Source organism: Bos indicus x Bos taurus, chromosome 24 (genome assembly GCF_003369695.1).
Source record: "Bos indicus x Bos taurus breed Angus x Brahman F1 hybrid chromosome 24, Bos_hybrid_MaternalHap_v2.0, whole genome shotgun sequence".
Classification (NCBI taxonomy): Eukaryota; Metazoa; Chordata; class Mammalia; order Artiodactyla; family Bovidae; genus Bos; species Bos indicus x Bos taurus.
This window is the reverse complement of record NC_040099.1, coordinates 231867-255789: the sequence shown is the minus strand read 5'-3', so window position 1 is coordinate 255789 and position 23923 is coordinate 231867. Positions and strand designations below refer to the sequence as shown.

Sequence of the window (23923 nt, the reverse complement as noted above, 5' to 3'; positions counted from 1 at the left end):
CCATCTCTTTCAGAATTTTCCACAGTTTATTGTGATTCACACAGTCAAAGGCTTTGGCATAGTCAATAAAGCAGAAATAGATGGTTTTCTGGAACTCTCTTGCTTTTTCCATGATCCAGCAGATGTTGGCAATTTGATCTCTGGTTCCTCTGCCTTTTCTGAAACCAGCTTGAACATCAGGAAGTTCACGGTTCACGTATTGCTGAAGCCTGGCTTGGAGAATTTTGAGCGTTACTTTACTAGTGTGTGAGATGTGTACAATTGTGCTGTAGTTTGAGCATTCTTTGGCATTGCCTTTCTTTGGGATTGGAATGAAAACTGACTTTTTCCAGTCCTGTGGCCACTGCTGAGTTTTCCAAATTTGCTGGCATATTGAGTGCAGCACTTTCACAGCATCATCTTTCAGGATTTGGAATAGCTCATCTGGAATTCCATCACCTCCACTAGCTTTGTTCATAGTGATGCTTTCTAAGGCCCACTTGACTTCACATTCCAGGATGTCTGGCTCTAGGTAAGTGATCACACCATCGTGATTATCTGGGTCGTGAAGATCTTTTTTGTACAGTTCTTCTGTGTATTCTTGCCATCTCTTCTTAGTATCTTCTGCTTCTGTTAGGTCCATACCATTTCTGTCCTTTATCGAGCCCATCTTTGCATGAAATGTTCCTTTGGTATCTCTGATTTTCTTGAAGAGATCTCTAGTCTTTCCCATTCTGGTGTTTTCCTCTCTTTGCATTGATCACTGAAGAAGGCTTTCTTATCTCTTCTTGCTATTCTTTGGAACTCTGCATTCAGGTGGGCTCTAGTCCATGAGGTCGCAAAGAGTCGGACACAACTGAGTGACTGAGCACTGCACATAACTGAAGAGATCACTCCTATAAGTGTATGTAGGTAAAGCATGCTTAAAAAAAGTAAGAAATTCAATTCAAAATAGCCTCCTAAATTCAGTATGACATGTAAATACCTAATTTTAGATAGATCCCTGGTGGCTCGGATGGTGAAGATTTGACCTGCAATGCAGGAGACCTGGCTTCTATCCCTAGATTGGGAAGATCCCCTGGAGAAGGGAATGGCTACTCACTCCAGTATTCTTGCCTGGAGAATTCCATGAATGGAGGAGCCTGGTGGGCTATAGTCCATGAGGTCATGAAGAGTCAGACAGAGCAACTAACACTTGCACTTTTCCCCGCATGTGTTTATGTGTAGATACCTCTGAGAATGGCAAGTGTGAATTGCAGGCCATCACAGGTACCCTGGTGTCTAGGGTCACTCAGTGTGCACACAGGTAGTTTTATTTATCTTTCTTTGATCTGGTCTGGGGCTCCAGTCTGGCACATATTCAGAAAAGATTAAAGAATTAAAGTAAATCTGATAGTCTCAGTCCAGGATTATTTCTTATTACACAAGAGGTTATTTTTTCCCCTTAAGTTTATATACAGTTTAAATACTAGTTTGACACAATGGGAAGGAAATGTTGGTTTTATTTTCCCCAACATTCCCAGTTTGACCCTACATTGTCTATTTGTGGTCTCATTCTCAGCAAAATTACATAGTAATTGGTAGAATTTTTTCATAGGATCTAAGAGTATAAAGTGCTAATCGTTCAGTCATGGTTGACTCTTTGCAGCCCTGTGGACTGTAGCCCGCTAGGCTCCTCTCTGCCTGGAATTCTCCCGGCAAGAATACTGGAGTGGGTTGCCATTCCCTTCTCCAGGGTATCTTCCCGATCCAGGAATTGAATCCAGAATCTCTCACATTCTAGACGGATCCTTTACCTTCTGAGCCACAAGTAGTATAAAATCCCTCTGCAAATTAGTAGCAAAGAGTATGAATTTGTCTTTCCCTAACACGTGATGCAATGGAACCCCACAGCAGTACTCTTGCCTGGAAAATCCCATGGCCAGAGGAGCCTGGTAGGCTGCAGTCCATGGGGTCTCTAAGAGTCGGACACGACTGAGCGACTTCACTTCCACTTTTCACTTTCATGCATTGGAGAAGGAAATGGAAGCCCATTCCAATGTTCTTGCCTGGAGAATCCCAGGGACAGCAGAGTCTGGTGGGCTGCTGTCTATGGGGTCACATAGAGTCAGACACGACTGAAGCGACTGAAGCGACTTAGCAGCAGCAGCAGCAGCAGCAAGTGATACAAATAGCATATCCACTAGATGGCAGAGTGACACTGTAATTTAAAGCAAGGCACAAATAATGTGCATTGATTGACTGCTTTAGAGAAAGTAGCAGAAACTGATAAAAAGAAAGATGTTCGTGGTTTAAATATAACTTTGAAAACATTTTATTCCGTGAAGGAAAAATGTGATCTGTCATGTCGACCGACAGAGGATGCTGAGGCCACCAAGCCATGACCACGGCTCCTGCACCCCCACCTCTTGCTCAGGCGGCTGAGCCCTGAGGAACTCTGGAACAGAGGTGCACCCTGAGGGAACACAGGATAGAAAAGAGCAGGGCACTGGCCCTAAGTAGTCAAGGTGCAGCTCAAAGGGATGATTTTCAAGGAGCCCAGACTGTTCCCGCTCCCCAGGCGCAGAAAAGCCCTACATTCATTAACGTGAGCATTCTGGTTTTAATTTCCGGTAATCTTCTGATGGTCTGACTACCTGGTTTTTGTTGCAAATGCATATACATTCTGACTCCTCCCTTCCCTTTTCAGAGCAGTTTCTCTGAACTAACTGAGACGTTGTCTTCCAGGTTTGTGTGTGAGTGGCCGCTGAGTCATGTCCGACTCTTGTGACCTGATGGACTGTAGCCCACCAGGCTCCTCTGTCCATGGGATTCTCCAGGCAAGAGTATTGGAGTGGGTAGCCAATTCCTCCTCCAGGGGATCTTCCTGACCTAGGGATTGAACCTGGGTCTCCTACATTACAGGTGAATTATTTATTATCTGAGCCACCAGGGAAGCCACTTATTTTCTAGGTTTAAGTCCATAGAATAAAAAATAATTCTGTTTTTAGGTTTTTGTTGTTGTTGTTTGTTTGTTTTTTGGTCCGTTAGTAATTTCATGTCTCTTTCAGGAATAAGGAGACCAGTGTTCAAAGATGGCAATTTACTAGATCACATTCAAGCAGCAATTCACCTTTGATTTTTATCTTTGTTTTTCCAATTTTCGTTTTTGAACTGTGAGTGATACATAATCACATAGTTTAGGTAATGAAGAGTGTTAACACTTCATCTCAATTAATTTTATAAGAAGTAAATACACAAAAACATGGTTAATAATATGTGCAAATATTAGTATAAATATCAAAATCCTTAAAGAAGAAAATACTATTAATATATTACAAAAACAAGAATGTATAATGAAGTTATAATGTTATTAACATATATATATAATTCAATGACAAAGCAAAAATATTAATAAGCCATAAACTATAAGAGATGAGAGGAGAAATAAAAAGACTCTAAATTCAAACTAAAAACAATATATGATATATATATATATATATATATATATATATATATATATGTGATTGTGTTTCTGTTATAATCCCAAATGACACAATTACATTATATCACAGAAATCTACTAATAAGGAATAGAATTTTTTCCAATCTTTCTTAAGAAGTTTTAAAAATTGACTATGTCTTAGCCCATAAGTAAAAGACAACAATTTTAATAATAAAATTATCATTTATTCAGTTCAGTTCAGTTCAGTCACTAAGTCGTATTCGACTCTTTGAGACCCCATGAATTGCAACATGCCAGGCCTCCCTGTCCATCACCAAGTCCCAGAGTTCACTTAAACTCATGTCCATCGAGTTGGTGATGCCATCCAGCCATCTCATCCTCTGTCATCCCCTTCTCCTCCTGCCCCCAATCCCTCTCAGCATCAGAGTCTTTTCCAATGAGTCAACTCTTCGCAGGAGGTGGCCAAAGTATTGGAGTTTCAGCTTTGCATCAGTCCTTATGATGAACACCCAGGACTGATCTCCTTTAGAATGGACTGGTTGGATCTCCTTGCAGTCCAAGGGACTCTAAAGAGTCTTCTCCAACATCACAGTTCAAAAACATCAATTCTTCGGTGCTCAGCTTTCTTCACAGTCCAACTCTCACATCCATACATGACAACTGGAATGACTAGACGGACCTTTGTTGGCAAAGTAATGTCTCTGTTTTTCAATATGCTATCTAGGTTGGTCATAACTTTCCTTCCAAGGAGTAAGCGTCTTTTAATTTCATGGCTGCAGTCACCATCTGCAGTGATATTGGAGCCCCAAAAATTAGAGTCTGACATTGTTTCCACTGTTTCCCCATCTATTTCCCATGAAGTGATGGGGCCAGATGCCATGATCTTCGTTTTCTGAATGTTGAGATTTAAGCCAACTTTTTCACTCTCCTCTTTCACTTTCATCAAGAGGCTTTTTAGTTCCTCTTCACTTTCTGCCAAAAGGCTGGTGTCATCTGCATATCTGAGGTTATTGATATTTCTCCCGGCAATCTTGATTCCAGCTTGTGATTCTTCCAGCCCAGCGTTTCTCATGATGTACTCTGCATAGAAGTTAAATAAGCAGGGTGACGGTATACAGCCTTGACGTACTCCTTTTTCTATTTGGAACCAGTCTGTTGTTCCATGTCCAGTTCTAACTGTTGCCTCCTGACCTGCATAGGTTTCTCAAGAGGCAGGTCAGGTAGTCTGGTATTCCCATCTCTTTCAGAATTTTCCACAGTTTATTGTGATGCACACAGTCAAAGGCTTTGGCATAGTCAATAAAGCAGAAATAGATGTTTTTCTGGAGCTCTCTTGCTTTTTCCATGATCCAGCGGATGTTGGCAATTTGATCTCTGGTTCCTCTGCCTTTTCTAACCAGCTTGAACATCAGGAAGTTCACGGTTTACGTATTGCTGAAGCCTGGCTTGGAGAATTTTGAGCATTACTTTACAAAGCGTGTGAATTGAGTGCAATTGTGTGGTAGTTTGAGCATTCTCTGGCACTGCCTTTCTTTGGGATTGGAATGAAAACTGACCTTTTCCAGTCCTGTGGCCACTGCTGAGTTTTCTAAATTTGCTGGCATATTGAGTGCAGCACTTTCACAGCATCATCTTTCAGGATTTGGAATAGCTCATCTGGAATTCCATCACCTCCACTAGCTTTGTTTGTGGTGATGCTTTCTAAGGCCCACTTGACTTCACATTCCAGGATGTCTGGCTCTAGGTCAGTGATCATACCATCGTGATTATCTGGGTCGTGAAGATCTTTTTTGTACAGTTCTTCTGTGTATTTTTGCCACCTCTTCTTAATATCTGCTGCTTCTGTTAGGTCCATACCATTTCTGTCCTTTATCGAGCCCATCTTTGCATGAAAATCTCCTTAAATATTATTTGGAAATATTAAAAATATATCATAAATATAAAATAAAACATGAATAGAAAAAAGAGATTATGCCAAAAAAGAGTTGGTTGGACTCAAGAAAGAGATTGTAAAAAAAAAAAAAAAAAAGAATTTTGTGAGAAATCAAGATTAAATTGCAATGTAGAAAAAAAGGGATAGGGGACTTCCTTGGTGGTTCAGTGGTTAAGAATCCACCTTGCAATACAGGGAACACAGGTTCAATCCCTTGTTGGAAACTAAGATCCCACCTGTGGAGGAGCAACTGACACCCCCCACTGCAGTGAAGAGCCCAGGCTGTGCAATGAGATATCCCTGTGCCACAGCTGAGACCTGATACAGCCAAGGTAACTAAGTAATTAAAAAAAAATAGGAGAAACAAATATTGCATGATTTCCCTTACATGAAATAGAAGAAGATTCATAGAGGCAGAGTATATTAAAGGATATCAGTGGCAGAGGGAAAGGAGGATGAGGAGTTATTACTTAATGGGTGTGAAGTTTCTATTTGGAGTGATGAAAATGTTTTGGAAATATATAGCAATTACACAATATTGTAAATATAAGCAATGCCACTGAGTTGTGCACTTAAAGTTGTTACAAGTGCCATTTTTTAAAAATGTGAACATTTGAGGAATATGGTCTCTGGAGCTTGAATAAAATGCTGTCAGAGAAGATAAAATATTGTCTCCAAATGTTACTGAGAAATAAGAAAAACATAAGTAACCACAAAAAGACTTGGTGTTAACTTCCATTACAGGGATGAGGTATATAAGGGAGCTATTTGGGTAAACTGTGGACAGAAAAATCAACAGTGAAAGACATTGAGGAAGAATGGACAACAGATTGTGGTAACTTTTCAAAGTGGTTTTATTATTGGTAGACTACAGGAGATGCATGCTGAAATAGCCAGCACGCTCCACAAACTGAATTGAGGCAGCATCAATGTTTTCCTTTTACCTGCAACAAAGAAAGAGTTTCCTTCTCTTTGCCTCTTCTTTCTGAGGTGTGCATGTTATGAGCTTTCTTTCCAGGTCATCTGAGTTTTCTCACAATAGTCCCCCAATGAAAGTTGTACTTAGTTTCCATATACACATAGGGAAAATATGATTTGGTCGATATAATTATTTTTAGGTCTTTGAATAATGTTCAGAAAAGTTCAGCTTCACTTTCGTCACATTATCCCAAAGGGAATTTCCAAACTCACAGAGATACTGCAATAAATGTCTGCAAGTTAAATATCTCCCTGGTAAGGTTGCTTAGAAATCAGATAGGAACCTTATGTTGTCTTTGTTTTAATGTTCACCATAGAATATAATAAAAGTGTTATTTAAAGGGAAATAAAGAATAGTTGCCAACATAAATGATGGCACCATTTTGTTCTCTTAAACATTAAAATAAAACTGGGAAAAGCCTTTTGAATTTGCTTAAGAAAAAAGCTGGACACCTTACCTTAGAGAGCAGGTAACTTCTATTTTCAGATTTCTAGAGAATTATTTGTATAATGAGACATATTACTTCATAGTCATAGAATTTACTGGTTAATTTACATGATGGTACTGTGAAATATTACATGTACCTGAGATTTAAGCCAAGTGAGTTGGACATGAATTAACTTTTCTTTAATCAATCCACAATTAATCAGATCAATATGATTTTAGAATTTATTATTTAAATATAATTTAATGATCATTTGCCCCTTGGCTAATGTTTGTTAGAAAACTTTAACCACATTTTCATACAGTCAACATTTGAAACTATTGCTCTATCTACCTGGTAACACAGAGCATCTCTTTCATGGCTACACATTTTTTGTACAACTCATGTGTGATAACTTACTCTTCCTATGTCAATTGCATAAAGTAATAAAAATGACAGTGATAAACATTTTTTCATAACTTGGGGAATGTTAAAGGGAAGCTAGTAAAGCAGAAAGTCTGTGACTTAAATTCCAGTAAAGGATACAGAAAATCTGTTAAGGAAAAACTCAAGAAGTACAAAGTATGTTAAATCACTCTGCACTTACTTTCTATTAATTGCCTGAATGTGCCATATTTGTAGCTTGAGTTTCTCACTCCTGTATTTAAAAACACCACTTATTCTATTACAAGTTGGCCAAGACAGGGCTGTCTATTAAAAGAGGAGGTTAATGAAGATGATCTGAATAAATATTCAGAATAAATGAAAGAGTGGCTAACAGTGCATGGTAAGATTTAGTTCTGTACAGTTTGGAGACCACCCAGGTTGGAGACAACCAGGATTTTAGGGCAAGTGACTGAGTTTTAATATATAAGACTACTCTTAAAGGTCTAGTCTCCACAGTAAGCCAAGGGAGTGAGAAGTGGGGGAAGGTTACAGGGATGGATTTATGTGACCTTCAAATGATTTTTTCTAATAGAATACTAGGAAAAATTAGAAAGCAATTCTAAGATGATCTTTCTGAGTCTCTATCATTCTGAAGTAAATTTTATTATAAGCATTCTGTGTTATGTACCTTAAATACATGACAAAATAATTATAATGATAATTACATGTAATTAAAATGAATTTTCATTTCATTCTATCAAATATTGAAATAAAATTTATTTATTTGACAAATGCATACTGAATACTTAAAATAATCAAAGTATAGAGTGAGGATATAATGGGAAAGCCAACAGAATTAATAATTTAATTCATGATGAGACACAGTGCCATATAATTGATTAAATGAGGAATGTATTGTATAATCTAATTCATCAAATCCTTCATAATTTGTCATTATCAAGTCACAATCTTATTATGGGAGACCTAGATAACTAACTTACTAAATGAGAATTTCAATAAAGCCTCCTGGGTGATTTTAGTCTTTTTTTCACCTAGCACAATTCTTGACACATAGTAATTGATAACTGGTTAATAACTTTTTCCACATCCAAGATCAGATCAGATCAGATCAGTCGCTCAGTTGTGTCTGACTCTTTTCAACCCCATGAATCACAGCACGCCAGGCCTCCCTGTGCATCACCAACTCCCGGAGTTCACTCAGACTCACGTCCATCGAGTCAGTGATGCCATTCAGCCATCTCATCCTCTGTCGTCCCCTTCTACTCCTGCCCCCAATCCCTCCCAGCATCAGAGTCTTTTCAAATGAGTCAACTCTTCGCATGAGGTGGCCAAAGTACTGGAGTTTCAGCTTTAGCATCATTCCTTCCAAAGAAATCCCAGGGCTGATCTCCTTCAGAATGGACTGGTTGGATCTCCTTGCAGTCCAAGGGACTCTCAAGAGTCTTCTCCAACACCACAGTTCAAAAGCATCAATTCTTCGGTGCTCAGCCTTCTTCACAGTCCAACTCTCACATCCATACATGGCCACAGGAAAAACCATAGCCTTGACTAGACGAACCTTCATCCAAAAGAGATGAGTTTTCTTTTCTTTTCTTTAGAGATTAAACAAGTAAGATGGCTCAGAAAGTTTATATAATCTGTTCCAAAGTCAAACATTCACTGTTCAACATGGATTTGAATGGCATAAATTTTGTTTGGTTTTGTTTTTCATTATATCCAGGTTAGGGAGAAAATGAGGCACTGGCCCTAACTCTCACCAAGATAAGATTGTTTTAGAGAGATAAGCTAAAGCACTTAACAGTATCTGGTAATTATTAGAAAAAAAAAATACGAAGCAAGGTAGATAGTTCTAAGAACCACAAGACTTAGAATATTTGAGTAACCATAGCATGGTGGGCTGCAGTTAGTAAAATCTACCTGGAACTAGTAGATTTCACAGAGTTTAATACACTGTGATAGTACTGAGCAAAGATTGGTTTGAAACTGCTAGTCCAGGTTCACTACTTCAGGGAATCATTAGGGATTCCAGAGAAGAATACTTAAGTTTGAACTATAGATGATGGAGCCTTCTATATACCTGGATTAGATAAAGGGTATTTAAAATATCAGGCTATAAAGGATCCAAAGAAAAGGAAAGCTGGAGGAGTTGTGTTTCTTTCTGAGACTGGATCAGTTAATCTTAAAGGAAATGAGAGACAGTAACCTGGAGGGGAGTTGTAAATTTATTCTGATTTGTTTGGAAAAAAATAGTCATCAACATCCAGCTATTGACTCCCCAAAATTTACGTCGGAACCATGGACAAGGAGTTAGGGTCCAGCAGAGATCCTTAAACATATAGTTTAACTCCCATTGCTTACTGATGCCTAAACTGAAATACAAAAAAGGGATGTGGTATACTCGTGCCAACAAGGTAGAAAATAGTACAACAACAACAACAACAAAAATAAATAAATAAATAAAAAAGAAAATATTACAACGAGATGAAGGAGACAAAATTTTGCTTCATTTTCCAAATAGTCCAGTATTTTAAAGAATACCTTCTGTTGATATAATTATTAAGTTCTTAAAATATGAAAATGACGCTTATAGATATATGAGGCACGCTTTCTTATTTTCCATAGAAATACCTGAAAATAGGGAAAATGCTTTCAAGTTGTTCAGGAATATAGATTATGGTTTTGAGTCATGCATTAAACAGTTTTTATATTTTAAAATGCAAATTAATTTGTAGGTATTTTTCACATATTCCCTCTCTTTCTAATGGCCTAGACTGAGTGCATTTTCAAGATTAAAATTTTTAAAATAATTTTCAATTTGTCTGAAATATTCAACTATTGGTAAGACAAAAGAATCTGCATTTTAAAAGCTTTTGTTTATTTTCTTGGTAATTCATAATCATTTCATTGATTTTCCACTTTTAGTCTGCAAATGCACTTACCAAAATGGCATTTACATTGTCTTTTTCAAATATGATTTGACCTGCTATCTGATAAAGAATCTCAGAGGTAGGATTTTAGACAAATAGTAAGGGAAAAGATGCTGAGAAGATATAAGTTAATTGATCAATTCATGCAGTAAGTCAAGTATTAAATAAAGAATAATCTGTGATTGAATATATAACTTACAGTGTTTCCCACCAAATCAGAAGAATATAATTTAGGGGAGAAGTTAGAATAGAGCCCTGCATTCTTTTAAATTATTGGGAATTATTTTAAAAGCCTAAAATGTAATTGTTAGTTGAATGAGGTTGTTTATTTGACCACTACAAATATCCTCTCTTCACTATTCAGTTGTTACATACTTAAATGTCATTTTGTGGCCACTGATGTTGACTCTCATACACTAGATAGATTTGCAGTTTTTCTCTTCCAAACCCTACTTTATGTACACAGATTTGAATGGCAATTTCACTGAAAATGAAAAATAAGGAGAGGAGCATTACAGATTTGAAAATAAATTGTGAATATATTGGTTCTGAAGTTTGGAGTAAATGAAATAAAATATTTTAAATACTAAGGCCTTGTGTTTTATATAGTTGAAGTAGAGAATTTTGGTGTGATTTAGTGGAATGATTAATTCTCTGTAGTTCTTCCTAGTCTATGCTTCTTGAACTTCTGCCAGGAGAAAGGTATTGGTTTGTTCAAAGGCATAATAGTTATGAGCATATTATTAGAGCTGGTTTTACATTACTTTACAGCAGTGACTAGAAGGAGGAGGAGGTAAAAATAACAAGAATGGAAGAGAGAAAAGCCAGCCTGAGATACTAAGACATGTGATATAGGAACAGAAAGAAGCAAACGTTTTCAGGATGACTGATTATTAGGAAGAGTTGAACAGCTTGAGTACATCTCTTAGAAAGAATCCAATTTATGCAAGTGAGTAAGACACTGTATGAGACTAAAATTTAAGTGAAACCTACTATTAACCTCAAATGCCTTACTGAACGTAAAAAACAAATATTTTTATAGTTTGCGGTGATACCTTTTGAAAAAAATAGAGGTAATTATACTTTGCTTGTTATCCTTTTGTTTGACTATAAAATATAATATTCTATCTGCAAATTAAACACATTTGTAAATTAATAATATTTGTAAATTAGGTACAACAGATATATAGCTGATTTGGGCCATGTATATAGTACTTTGGCCACCTCATGCGAAGAGTTGACTCATTGGAAAAGACTCTGATGCTGGGAGGGATTGGGGGCAGGAGGAGAAGGGGAGGACAGAGGATGAGATGGCTGGATGGCATCACTGACTCGATGGACATGAGTCTGAGTGAACTCCGGGAGTTGGTGATGGACAGGGAGGCCTGGCGTGCTGCGGTTCATGGGGTCGCAAAGAGTCAGACACGACTGAGCGACTGAACTGAACTGAACTGAACTGATATACCTCATGATTCCAAATTGGTTGATTTTTTCTATTTATCACATTTCCACCTAGGATAGATGGAAGGAAATTTCTCACATACAACATTATCCACATATAAGTGCTTTTTTATTTTCTCTCAAGGTTTCATTTCTGTGTCTATTTTCTCAATAACAAATAGTAAGAATAGGAAAGGGATGACTGATTTTTTTCTACAGTACCATTTCTTGAATTCAACCAGGGCATATTATCCAGTTATGTTTGATAATACATGCTAATAGAATGGTTGCATAAATATGCTGCATTCTACAGGGTTAGTTTTTAAATCAGGTGTCAAAGTTGTTTATCAGGAATTAATATTTTCCAGAGAGGGACAAAAAGAATGCAAGGAAAGCCTTTCAAAATAAAAATAAAATCTTTTTCTTCAAGTTTTGAATGCTTTCCATTTTAAAATGCCCATGACAAGGAATAATATACATCATTGTATTTACATATTTGTAAAGATTGATAACTATTTAATTTCAAGTGGCTACAAACTGCTCTGAGTCATGGAAAATAGGAATAACACCACAGAATTTATTCTCTTAGGACTTTCTCAGAAAAAGGAAATTGAAATTCTCTGGTTTTTACTATTCTTACTTTGTTACGTTGCAATTCTGATCGGAAACCTACTTGTCATGATTTCTATCGCCTCCAGTCAATTTGTGAAGCAGCCCATGTATTTCTTTCTGAGTCACCTCTCCCTCGCAGACCTTTGTTACACCTCCACTGTGACCCCCAGGTTGATCGCTGACTTGCTGGCAGCAAAGAAGATCATTTCCTACCATGGCTGCATGACACAGCTCTTCACCATGCACTTCTTTGGGGGGATTGAGGTCTTCATCCTCACAGGGATGGCCTATGACCGCTATGTGGCCATCTGCAAACCTCTGCTCTACACTCTGATCATGACTAGACAGAATTGCGTTGCCATGATCGCTGCTTGCTGCGCTGGGGGGTTCCTGCGTTCCTTCGGTCAGTTTCTCCTGGCCGTCTTTTTACCCTACTGTGGCCCATGTGTATCCTTTGCTGAAACTGGCCTGCACTGACACCACCAGAATTGGTCTCCTTGTCATTGCCAACTCGGGCCTCATGGGCCTGGTGACTTCTGTGGTCTTGTTGGTCTCCTACGCTGTGATCTTGTCCACTGTCAGGTCCTACTCTGTAGAGAACCGCCGCAAAGCTCTCTCCACCTGCAGTTCCCACAACACTGTGGTGGTTCTCTTTTTTGCTCCTTTATTCTTCATTTACATTCGACCAGCAACTACTTTACCAGAAGACAAAGTGTTTGCTCTTTTTTATACTATCATTGCTCCCATGCTCAATCCTCTAATCTACACACTGAGAAACTTGGAGATGAAGAATGACATAAAGAAATTCTGGTGCCATATCACAGTAAGAAAGGAAATGAACTAAAATATACCTCTGATTTTCACTGCTGAACTTGGATGAATATATGGATTTTCTACAATGAAGACTTTAAAATGTATAACGCTTGCCTTATATGCTTTTTTGTTTCATTTTGTTTTAGCAATATATAGATTTAAGTACGAGCAAAAGCTTACAACTCCCTGGATTTGTCCAGACTCTGCTGTGCTCTTTTCTAGTTTTCTTGTTTTCTTATTTATATCTCCTCTTCCCCTCTGATCTTTTGGCTGTGTAATCAATTTAGATATTTAGCAGTAGACTATCAAAGGCATCATGTAATACAAATCAACACTGAGAACCTATATAGCCCATTCTTATATGTGACTTTAGTCAATAAAGCCAATCCCAGGTAGCAATGATTTAGAAGATAATTCCAACATTTTACTTGCATCATTTAAAGAATATTCTAAAAGACCAAATTTTGGACCTGCAACTATATTTCTTAAAAATATAGCTTTCTACTCTGATAATTTTGTAGCCAAAGGTGATCTGGAGCTTCTCATATGTCCAACACCAGTACTCTTACCTAAGTCCCACATCAATCTCTTTTCTTTTGTTCAAAGGAACTGTCTCTCTCAACTCTGTCCGTGTAAACATGAACTGCAACTCTGGCTAATTCTAGCACCTGATAGTGTATATTTGTTATGGGCATGTGTTCTGGACCCAGAATTGCTTACTAACTATGAGGACTGGGACATATGCTCAACAAACCATCCATCAAGTGATAATAATAGCCCAGCACACAGTCTAGTGAGGATATGTGCAGGACTGAAACACTGCTTGGTCACACAGTAAGTGCTCAACACGTATGAGCTATTTTATTGCCCAGTCTCCTGTTATGCATCAGAAATGTAACCCTTCTGATAATAACTTTCCTTTGCAACAGTGAGGGTGTGAGAATGGGGCTCATATTAATGTCATGCTCCTATTACTAGGCTTCCCTGGTGGCTCAGACAGTAAAGAATCCACCTGCAATGTGGTGGATCTGGGTTCAATCCCTGGGTGGGAAGATCTCTTGGAGGAGCTCATGACAATCCGTTATAGTATTCTTGCCTGGAGAATCCCCATGGAAAGAGGTACCTGGCAGGCTACAGTCCAGGGGGTCACAAAGAGTAGGACATGACTGAGTGACTAAGCACAGCACAGTGTGCAATGGGCACCTATTACTGGTGAAATTAATCTTTTCTTAGAGTGGGCAAGTGGAGAATATCAGTCAAAGTCAATGATCACATCTTTGGCACTGTTCAAGTTAATAGCAGTTTTTCCAGTAGGAATTTAAAGTCATCCTGGAGCACCTTTGCCCAATGTCGGAAATGACTAGGAGCAAGATCAGGCCACTAGATAACTGATTAGGAATGGGTAGAATCTCAAAACTCTCAAAAAAAATCTCAAAGCTTCGTGGATATGATGTACTTGCATGAGAATTTATTTTCAAGTTGTAGAGAGAGCCAGGTTAGATAAAAATGAGTTGTCAATGTTCAGGATTCTTAAGATGGGTTCATAATATAAAAAAGAAAAATAGCATAGTCCTATGACTCAGTTGAAAATGCCCAACAAATAAACCTAAAAATATTATGTGCTAGAAATTCTTATAGAAAGATCCTAACATATTTGCTTGTTGTTGTTTTAAACCTACTTCTTGACAGCTCTCTGAAAACTCCTGGATAGGGCATGCACAGTATACATGTCAGAGAACATAACAGAGCAGGAAATTGAAAGATCACTTTCTGGTGTGAAATAAGCAGGGTCTTTAATAAGACCAGCCAACCCTCAAAGTTTCCCTCTGCATCAGAAGCCCTATCCTCCAACCAACCAGACTTGTATTATTGACAAATAAAACTTCAAAAATTAACACAAATGTTTCTGTTTTACTTTTATTCTTGGAACAAAAGTTGTGAATGTGGATTATTAAAATACTTGGAATCTGCAGCAACATGGATGGACCAATAAATTATCTTACTAAGTAAAGTAAGTCAGACAGAGAAAAACAAACATATATAATCACTAATATGTGGTTTATAAAAAAAATTATCTTACTAAGTAAAGTAAGTCAGACAGAGAAAAACAAACATATATAGTCACTAATATGTGGTTTATAAAAAAAATTACACAGATGGACTTATTTACAAAACAGAAAAAGACTCACAGACACAGAAAACAAACTTATGGTTACCAAAAGAAAAAGGGGGAGGGGAGGGATAAATTGGGAGTTTGGGATTAACAGATACAGACTACCAAATATAAAATAGATAAACAACAATGATCTGTTGTATAGCACAGGAAACTATACTCAATATCTTATAATAACCTATAATGAAAAGTAATCTGAGATGGAAAATATACATACATATGAACACGCAAATATATGAACTGAATCACATGACTATATACCCAAAACCAATACAACATTGTAAATAAACTATAGTTTGATAAGATAAGCAAGCAAACACTTCATTGTTAATATTAATCATTAACTAGGGAATTATGATTAACTCTTTCACTTTTGCACTGTGATCTCCTCCCTTCTCAGCTTCTCAAGAGCATCAGCCATATTTCTCTCTTCAGTTGAGTCATTAATAGCACATATAATATCAAGAAAGAGCAGTGAGATTCTCTGTAATTTAGTGAGTGACCTTACTAGTTCTTGCATTCAGGTTATTACCTATCTTTCATTATTTTTGGCTAAGACATTTTACAACTCAAAATAGAGAAGTTGACTCACACAAAATAATATCAATGTCAACAATGTCTGGCCATAGAAATTCAAATTGTGTCAGGTGAAATGCAAGTAATGATAGCCCTTTGGATACTTGACTAGTTTTGCATCAACTTATAAATTCATTTTAGCACCCCTTACTGATGAAAAATATGTGGTAAACTGTTGCCTGAACTGATGGTAACATCTTACTGGTTTCTACATTAAATATTAATAATAAATTCAATAGAATCTTTGACATGTGTCCATTCATCATTTGCATAAAAATTCAATAATATTCTCTTTTAAAATGTATCCTTTTACAAATGGTAAACTTTAAAGAACTATAGAAATAGATCCATTCACAGATACCCACTGAATGTTTTAAAAAATTCAGTGGTACATGAAAAGATCTTAGAAGCTTTTAGACAAACAATAAAGATTAAGTAAATTTTTAAAAATACGAATTCAATCATATGATTTCAACTTTTCAACAAATATAAATACTACATTTGCAGGTAAAAAATGGATGAGAAAATACAATTGTCTTATGGAATTACATAAAGTAAAATTCAAGAGGCAACTAAGGAATAAATGTGTGTATAACGTAAGAATGTCCAAGATTTACACTTGACTAAAACGTCTATAGATTAAAATTTGTATAGATTAAAAAGAAATGACCCACAACTTCCTATTCATTTATTTAAAATATACTATTTGTAATTATACATTTGCTTATTTTCTTGTTTATTTCATTGTCTATCTCTTTCCTTAGTCTCCAGCCTCACTGAGGACAAAGGCTGTTTTGTTCACCACTAAATACATTCTCTAGGGCTTCCCTGGTGGTTCTACGGTAAAGAACCCACTTGCCAATGCAGGAGACGTGAGTTTGATCCCAGTGTCAAGAAGTTCCCCTGGAGAAGGAAACATATTGCAGAAACCCACTCCAATATTCTTGCTGGAAAATTCCATGGACAGAGGAGCCTGGCAGGCTACATTCTGTGGGTTTGCAAAGGAGTGGGGCATATCTTAGCGACTAAACAACAACAAATGCATTCTCCATAGTAAGTTTTGTCCAAGTCAGACCTTTTAGAATTAGGACGTAGTAAATATTTTTATATGAATAAAGGAGTAAAGCATAGGAGTCTTTTCCAGGCATCAGCCAGAAATTATAATGCCCTAACAAGCTTATTTTTTTACTCCCCAGGAAGAATTGTCTTAAATCCTGGGTCTACTCGCTGAACTTTTAATTCTAGCTGTAGGGCTCTCGGTATTTCCCATGGCAGCTCACTTCAGTCTCCCTCAGCTAACTGATTCTGCCCCGTCCTGACAAATGAGCATTATATACTCCATGTCCATAGTCATCATATACTCCATTTCCTCATAGTCTCCATGTCCCATGTCTGATCTCAGTGCTTTGGATGTTGATGCAATAGGGAAATATAATTAAGAACTTTGGCATATTTATTTATTAGGTAGAAACTGAGAAATCGAAGCTATGATTTACATCTTTGGCAAAGTATACTGATGGGAAATTTCTATATTTTTAGAGATATTGAGACCTTTTCTATATTACACATTTTGTCAGAATTCTCCTTAAATGCCAATTTAACATCAAGCAGAATATTCAAAAGCAGAGACATTACTTTGCCAACAAAGGTCCGTCTAGTCAAGGCTATGGTTTTTCCTGTGGTCATGTATGGATGTGAGAGTTGGACTGTGAAGAAGGCTGAGCACCGAAGAATTGATGCTTTTGAACTGTGGTGTTGGAGAAGACTCTTGAAGAGTCCCTTGGACTGCAAGGAGATCCAACCAGTCCATTCTGAAGGAGATCAGCCCTGGGATTTCTTTGGAAGGAATGATGTTAAAGCTGAAACTCCAGTACTTTGGCCACCTCATGCGAAGAGTTGACTCATTGGAAAAGACTCTGATGCTGGGAGGGATTGGGGGCAGGAGGAGAAGGGGAGGACAGAGGATGAGATGGCTGGATGGCATCACTGACTCGATGGACGTGAGTCTGAGTGAACTCCGGGAGTTGGTGATGGACAGGGAAGCCTGGCATGCTGCGATTCATGGGGTCGCAGAGTCAGACACTACGGAGCGACTGAACTGAACTGATACGTATATATGTATATATGTCACTTTTCTACAGAGACAAAGGCAAAATATCAGAGAGACACATATTTATTTTTTAGAAGTGGAAAAACTGCATGTTAAAAAAAGCCTCAAAATTAGTTCAATTTACCAAACATATCTGTAGCAGTGGAACTCACAAGTTCTCTTGTAAGATTTTATGCAATTAGATATGGATTACTGCATGGAAATTCCAGTTTTTTAAATTCTGACTTTATCTTAGGTATGAAGCTTCATCTTATAAGAAATCTGTCTGATGAGTTAAGCAGCTGGTAAGTTAAATCCAGTTTGTAATTATAATAGTGATTTTCCTTAAAATGAATATTTGAATCATTCTGATTGTATTTATGATCTAAGCCTTCTAACTAACCTTTGAAAAATTCCAGAAACTTTAAAATGCTATTTTTACTATTTGGGAAAACCTGGCTTCAACTATCATGACTTGTGATTTGTACATGAGCTCTTAAAATTATCAGTGCCATGTCTCTCAGCAGCTCTCAAAATATTGCTAGATTTATTTGTCTTTTCATATTTCAAAAATTTAATCATATTATTAGCTCTTTGGATTCCATTATGGAAAAAAGTTTAATATGAAGAAGAATGCACTGGCCCAGCAGATAAGTGGACAGTATTGCAGTGAAGGAACTGAAGATATATTTAAAAAAATTAAAATCAAAACACCAGTATGCTTCTAAGATTATGCAGAAGCAAAAATATATGATGAAATTTTCAAAGAAGCTATTTGAATGGATAGTATTTAAGTGGTAGGTTTCTTTTTCCTTAGTTGAGGTGAAGAAAAATTATCAAAGGGGAACATAAATATCTGTCTAATTCAGATCAGTTCAGTTCATTTCAGTCGCTCAGTCCAGTTCAGTCGCTCAGTCGTGTCCGACTCTAGGATGCCATGAATCGCAGCACCTGTCCATCAATAAGGTTAATTAATTCAAAAGAAAGAAAACAAAAGTGTTAACTGGCTGAAATAAGCAGTACATTTATCTTCAGAAATGTGGAAAGTCAGCTCAACCCAGACCAAAGAGAACGATTTGGCTTAATGACAGGATGTTTCCCCACAGTGAGCAACCCCAGCCTTCAGGTAAGAAAGAGCAGATTGTTTATGGCAGGGAAACTCTGCTATGTCTTATCCATATTTATCCCATGTTACAATATTACATATTTAAAGTAAGCAATTCAAAATAAAAAGTAAGAATAATACAGTGTACCCATTGACAGGACAAATATAATGTCAATGACAATGAATATTTACTAAATGTTTTATCTTAATATATACCAGTTTCTGTCTTAAGCTGTTATATAAGTGAACTCATCATATCTTCACAGCAGATCCCAGAGTTAATTACAGTATTATTCATTTTATAGATGAAGAAGCTGAGGTTATATATTTTACCTGTGATTATGCTCCAAGTGAATTTTGAAGCCAGTATCTCATTCTATGTAGGTCCAGAACTCATAACCTTAATTACTAGACTCTACTACCACTCAAATAGTGTGAGGACCTCCTAAATTTATAACACTATGGGGGTTCCAAGAGGAAGGAGGGGAAACTAACATGTTTTTGAGCATCAAGTTCTGTATATGTAAGCTTATTTACATTCCACAGTAATCCTGTAAATTAGGCACTGCATGCTTATTTTAAGGAAGAAGGAAAAAGTATTTAAGGAGGTGAAGACTCTTGTATTTGAGTATCAGAGCTGTGTCTGAACACAACTCTTATCTCTGAAGTTTCTGATATTAATATTAATAATATTTCCTATCTTGTTCAGGGAAGGATAGTACAAGGTACAGTTCCTGAGGTGGTGTACTCACATTTTCTCTGGGGCCTTGATCTTATAGTTAGTAATCATGTGTGTGTTATTTGCTCAGTTGTATCTGACTCTTTGTGACCCCGTGGACTATAGCCTACCAGGCTCCTCTGTCCATGGAATTCACCAGGCAAAAATATTTATTGAAGTGTGTAGCCATTCCCTTCTCCAGGAGATCTTCCCAACCCAGGGACTGAACCCTGGTCTCCTTCATGGCAAGCAGATTTTTACCATCAAAGCTACCACGGAAGCCTTTAGTAATTGTTGAGGATGGCCAATAACTATTAAATATATAGTGCTTTCCAGATATTGCTTTAAGAAATTTCATATTTAGAAACTAATTATTCAAAAAACCAGCATATAAAGAGATATTATCTTTACCTTGATTTTACAGAGAAGTAAACTGAGGCTTACGAATTGTAATGAAATTGCCACTGTAGTTGTTACTTTTTATAGTTTCAATGTATCAAGCAGAGAAGGGAAGGCAGGAGAGAGGTAAACAGATGTCTTCCCCAAATTAATGGAGAATCAGAAGTCACACATTATTGGAATCTGGGGAGATCTTCAGAGATTATCTAATCACTTTTATTTTATGAATGGGAGCCTGGGATCCTAGGGAATGAGCAATTAAGCAACAAAGTGGGAGGAAAAAACTAGCTATTTTGCCTACTTACATAGTGTATTTACCAGATGATTACATGAATACAGGTATAACTGCTTCTATTTTAGAGAACCAAAGAGATTCCTCTATATAGTCAGGCAGATTGTGTGGGTGAATTCTCTAAGAAATTAAGGGAAGAAGTGCTACATCTTGTTTATTGTATTGTGTTTGGGGGAACTATTTTGGAATTAGAGGAGCCCATTTCTCAGTATATTATTTCCAAACTAGGCAACTATAATTACAGTCTGATAAGATGTAACTCAAATGACTTCTGAATGTTAATTTATTTTGAAAGAGGAAATAATCTTGCAAGAGAAATGTAGACAAATAGGAAAAGCATGTTGTAAATATATTAACCTAGAGATGCTACAAATAAAGTTTAAGAAATATGAAAGTTTCATGGAGTATTTCACATGAAGGAATTATTTCCTCTTAAAAGTCAAAAGGGCTTCCCCAGTGGCTCAGAGGTTAAAGCATCTGCCTGCAATGCTGAAGACCTGGGTTTGATCCCTGAGTCAGGAAGATCCCCTGGAGAAGGAAATGGCAACCCACTCCAGTATTCTTGCCTGGAGAATCCCATGGACGGAGGAGCCTGGTGAGCTACAGTCCACGGGGTCACCAAGAGTCAGACACAACTGAGCAACTTAACTAACTTAAAAGTCAAAAAGGATTATGAGTCCACTCATAAAAATAATTTGTTCTTCAGTTTTATCATGAATTACCTGACTAAAGGATGATTATTTATTGTATTATTCCTTCAAAATTATAGCACATTGTTCACTTTCCAGATTTTTATTTAATTGATATTTATTTAACATTGACTCTGTGCCAGCACTGCAAAACCCACCCACACACCCTACATCAATTTTGTAATTTCATTAGAAACCACTTAATCAAGCAAATTCTATAGTTACCTCTATTTTACATCCTAAATTGGCACATTATATGTCACCCTACTTAACACTATTAAGATTATCTCTCTTTTTTTAAAATTCTTGACAAATATAATTCCTTGCTTCCTCACAAAATAATTTAAATTATATAAAAACTGGAACTTTGTCTAATTTATCACTGTATTCTTAGCTCTTAGAAGAATATTAGTACTAGATGTTCAAAAGACTCATATTAAATGAAAATGATTTCAGTGGGTCTCAAAATAACTTGTCTTTAAAAGGCATTGGTGCCATTTTAAGTAGATATTAGGTTTCCATTTTCTCATCAATGATTCATTTCATTGGTTTTGTTATTTCAGATAACTTTCTTGAACATCAGATCATGGAAGATAGAAATAATGTTACTGAATTTATCTTCTTAGAACTTTCTATGGACAAGAAAGTCCAGATCCTCTGCTGTTTATTTTTCTTATTCTGTTACCTGGCTATTTGGTTGGGGAATTTGATCATTGTGATTTCTATTACATGCAGTCAGCTGATCACCCAGCCCATGTACTTCTTCCTTAACTGCCTTGCACTCTCAGACCTCTTCTACACCTCCACTGTGACACCCAAACTCATGACTGACTTACTGATGGAGAAAAAGGCCATTTCCTATAAAAACTGCATGACACAGCTTTTCACCACCCACTTCTTTGAGGGGGGGATTGAGGTCTTCATCCTCATAGGGATGGCCTGTGACTGCTATGTGGCCGTCAGCAAACCTCTCCACGACGCCATCACCATGAACAGGCAAAAACGTCACTCAATTCTCATAGCATCGTGTGCAGGGGGACTTCTTCATTCTCTTGGTCTCTTTCTTCTTGAAATTGTTTTACCTTTCTGTGGCCCCAGTGAAATAGATCACTATTTCCGTGATGCATATCTTTTGTTGAAACTAGCCTGCACTGATACTCACAAAATTGGCTTTTTTGTCATTGCCAATTCTGGCTTGATGGGACTGGTGCTCTTTGTGGTTTTGATGGCCTCCTACATTTTGATTCTGTATAATGTGTGCACATATTCTGCAGAAAGCCACCATAAAGCACTTTCCACCTGTAGTTCCCACATCACAGTCCGTGATCCTCTTTTTCACACCTGTCATCTTTGTTTACATTAGACCTGCCACAACATTACCAGAAGATAAAGTGTTTACGCTCTTCTACACAATTATTGTCCCCATGCTCAACCCGCTTATCTACACACTTAGAAACATGGAGATGAAAAATTCCATCAGAAGAGTTTGGTGCAATAAAAGGTTCTGGGAAGGGAGCTTAATGATCTGAAGGTCATTTGTCTCTGACACCAGTGACTGTCTTCTCATCACTCCCTCTGTTGCTGATTCTCTCCTGCTAATGGGAAAATCAGTCAGAATGTGTAAAAGCCAAGCCTCCAACAACAGCTTGCCTTCAGTGGTTCCTTCTTTATTTTCCTCTCAATGTGTTTTCCTTGATTTCACTTTTCACTAATAATCCCCTTTGTTAAAAAAAAAAAGAAAAGAAAACTTTTTACAGAGTAAAAACACACTGAAAAATCTGGAGGGAGAGTGATCCTGCCTGTATTGAAGGCTAAACCTGGGGGAGACCTCGCTCTCAAAATACTTGGCCTCAAGGTATAAAAGGTAATAATATGTTAATAGGTAAAAGACAGTTAAAGAATCCACCTGCTAATGCAGGAGACACAGGTTCAATCCTTGGGCCAGGAAGATCCTCTGGAGAAGGAAATGGCTACCCACTCCAGTGTTTTTGCCTGGGAAATCCCATGGAGAGAGGAATCTGGTGGGCTACAGCCCATGGGGATGCAAAACAGCTGGATATGATTCAGCGACTAAACAAAAACAAAAACAAAAAGGCAGTTATAGGAAAATAAGAACAATCACATACTGCAAACTCCTTTCAGAACTATATACCTAGCCTCATATCCTACAACTCTAGATTTCTTTTAATCAAGTACCTAGAGATTTTTTTTTGTGTATTTGTGAACTGCGATTATTTTACTTAAGTGAAAAGAATATATAGATCTAAATACAACATAGTGTAAAGTCCAGCCTTATAGTCTACATGGCAAGTCTTACAGTCTGAAAAGCAAGTCACTGTGTGATCTGTTTGTGAAGTAACATTGTAAGTATTGGGGAAAATATATGTGTTTATATATATATATATATATATATATATATATATATATATATATATATATATACACACACACACACACACACACACACACACACACACACACACACACACAAACTCATGCTATTTTAACTGGGTTTGACATTAAGTATACATGATCAAGGAATAAATAAACTAAAACTGACTTTGCTACAAAAAAGAAGAAAATATAAATCCTTTAGTTCCTCAAAATAGATGATTTATCTCAAAGTAAAAGACTTTCACTTACTATCTAAATCCAAGTGTAGAATAATCCTAAAATAATATTTGACAAAATATAGATCAGACTCAGTGATGGGAATATATATATATATTCTGCTGCTGTGCTTAGGTGTTTCTGACTCTGTGGCCACATGGACTGCAGCCCACCAGGCTTCTCTGTCCATGGGGATTCTCCAGGCACAAATATCGGAGTGGGTTGCCATGTTCTCCTCCAGGGGATCTTCCCAAGCCAGGGACTGAACCCAGGTCTCCCATACTGCAGGCAGACTCTTTACCAACTGAGCCAT

At 37.1% G+C, this 23923-nt stretch overlaps 2 pseudogenes; both read left to right on the top strand.

Moving 5' to 3' along the window:
- Window positions 1-12083: 12083 nt before the first annotated feature.
- LOC113882583 lies at window positions 12084-12990 on the top strand (annotated as a pseudogene).
- Window positions 12991-21586: 8596 nt separating this feature from the next.
- On the top strand, window positions 21587-22529 carry LOC113882582 (annotated as a pseudogene).
- Window positions 22530-23923: the final 1394 nt, after the last annotated feature.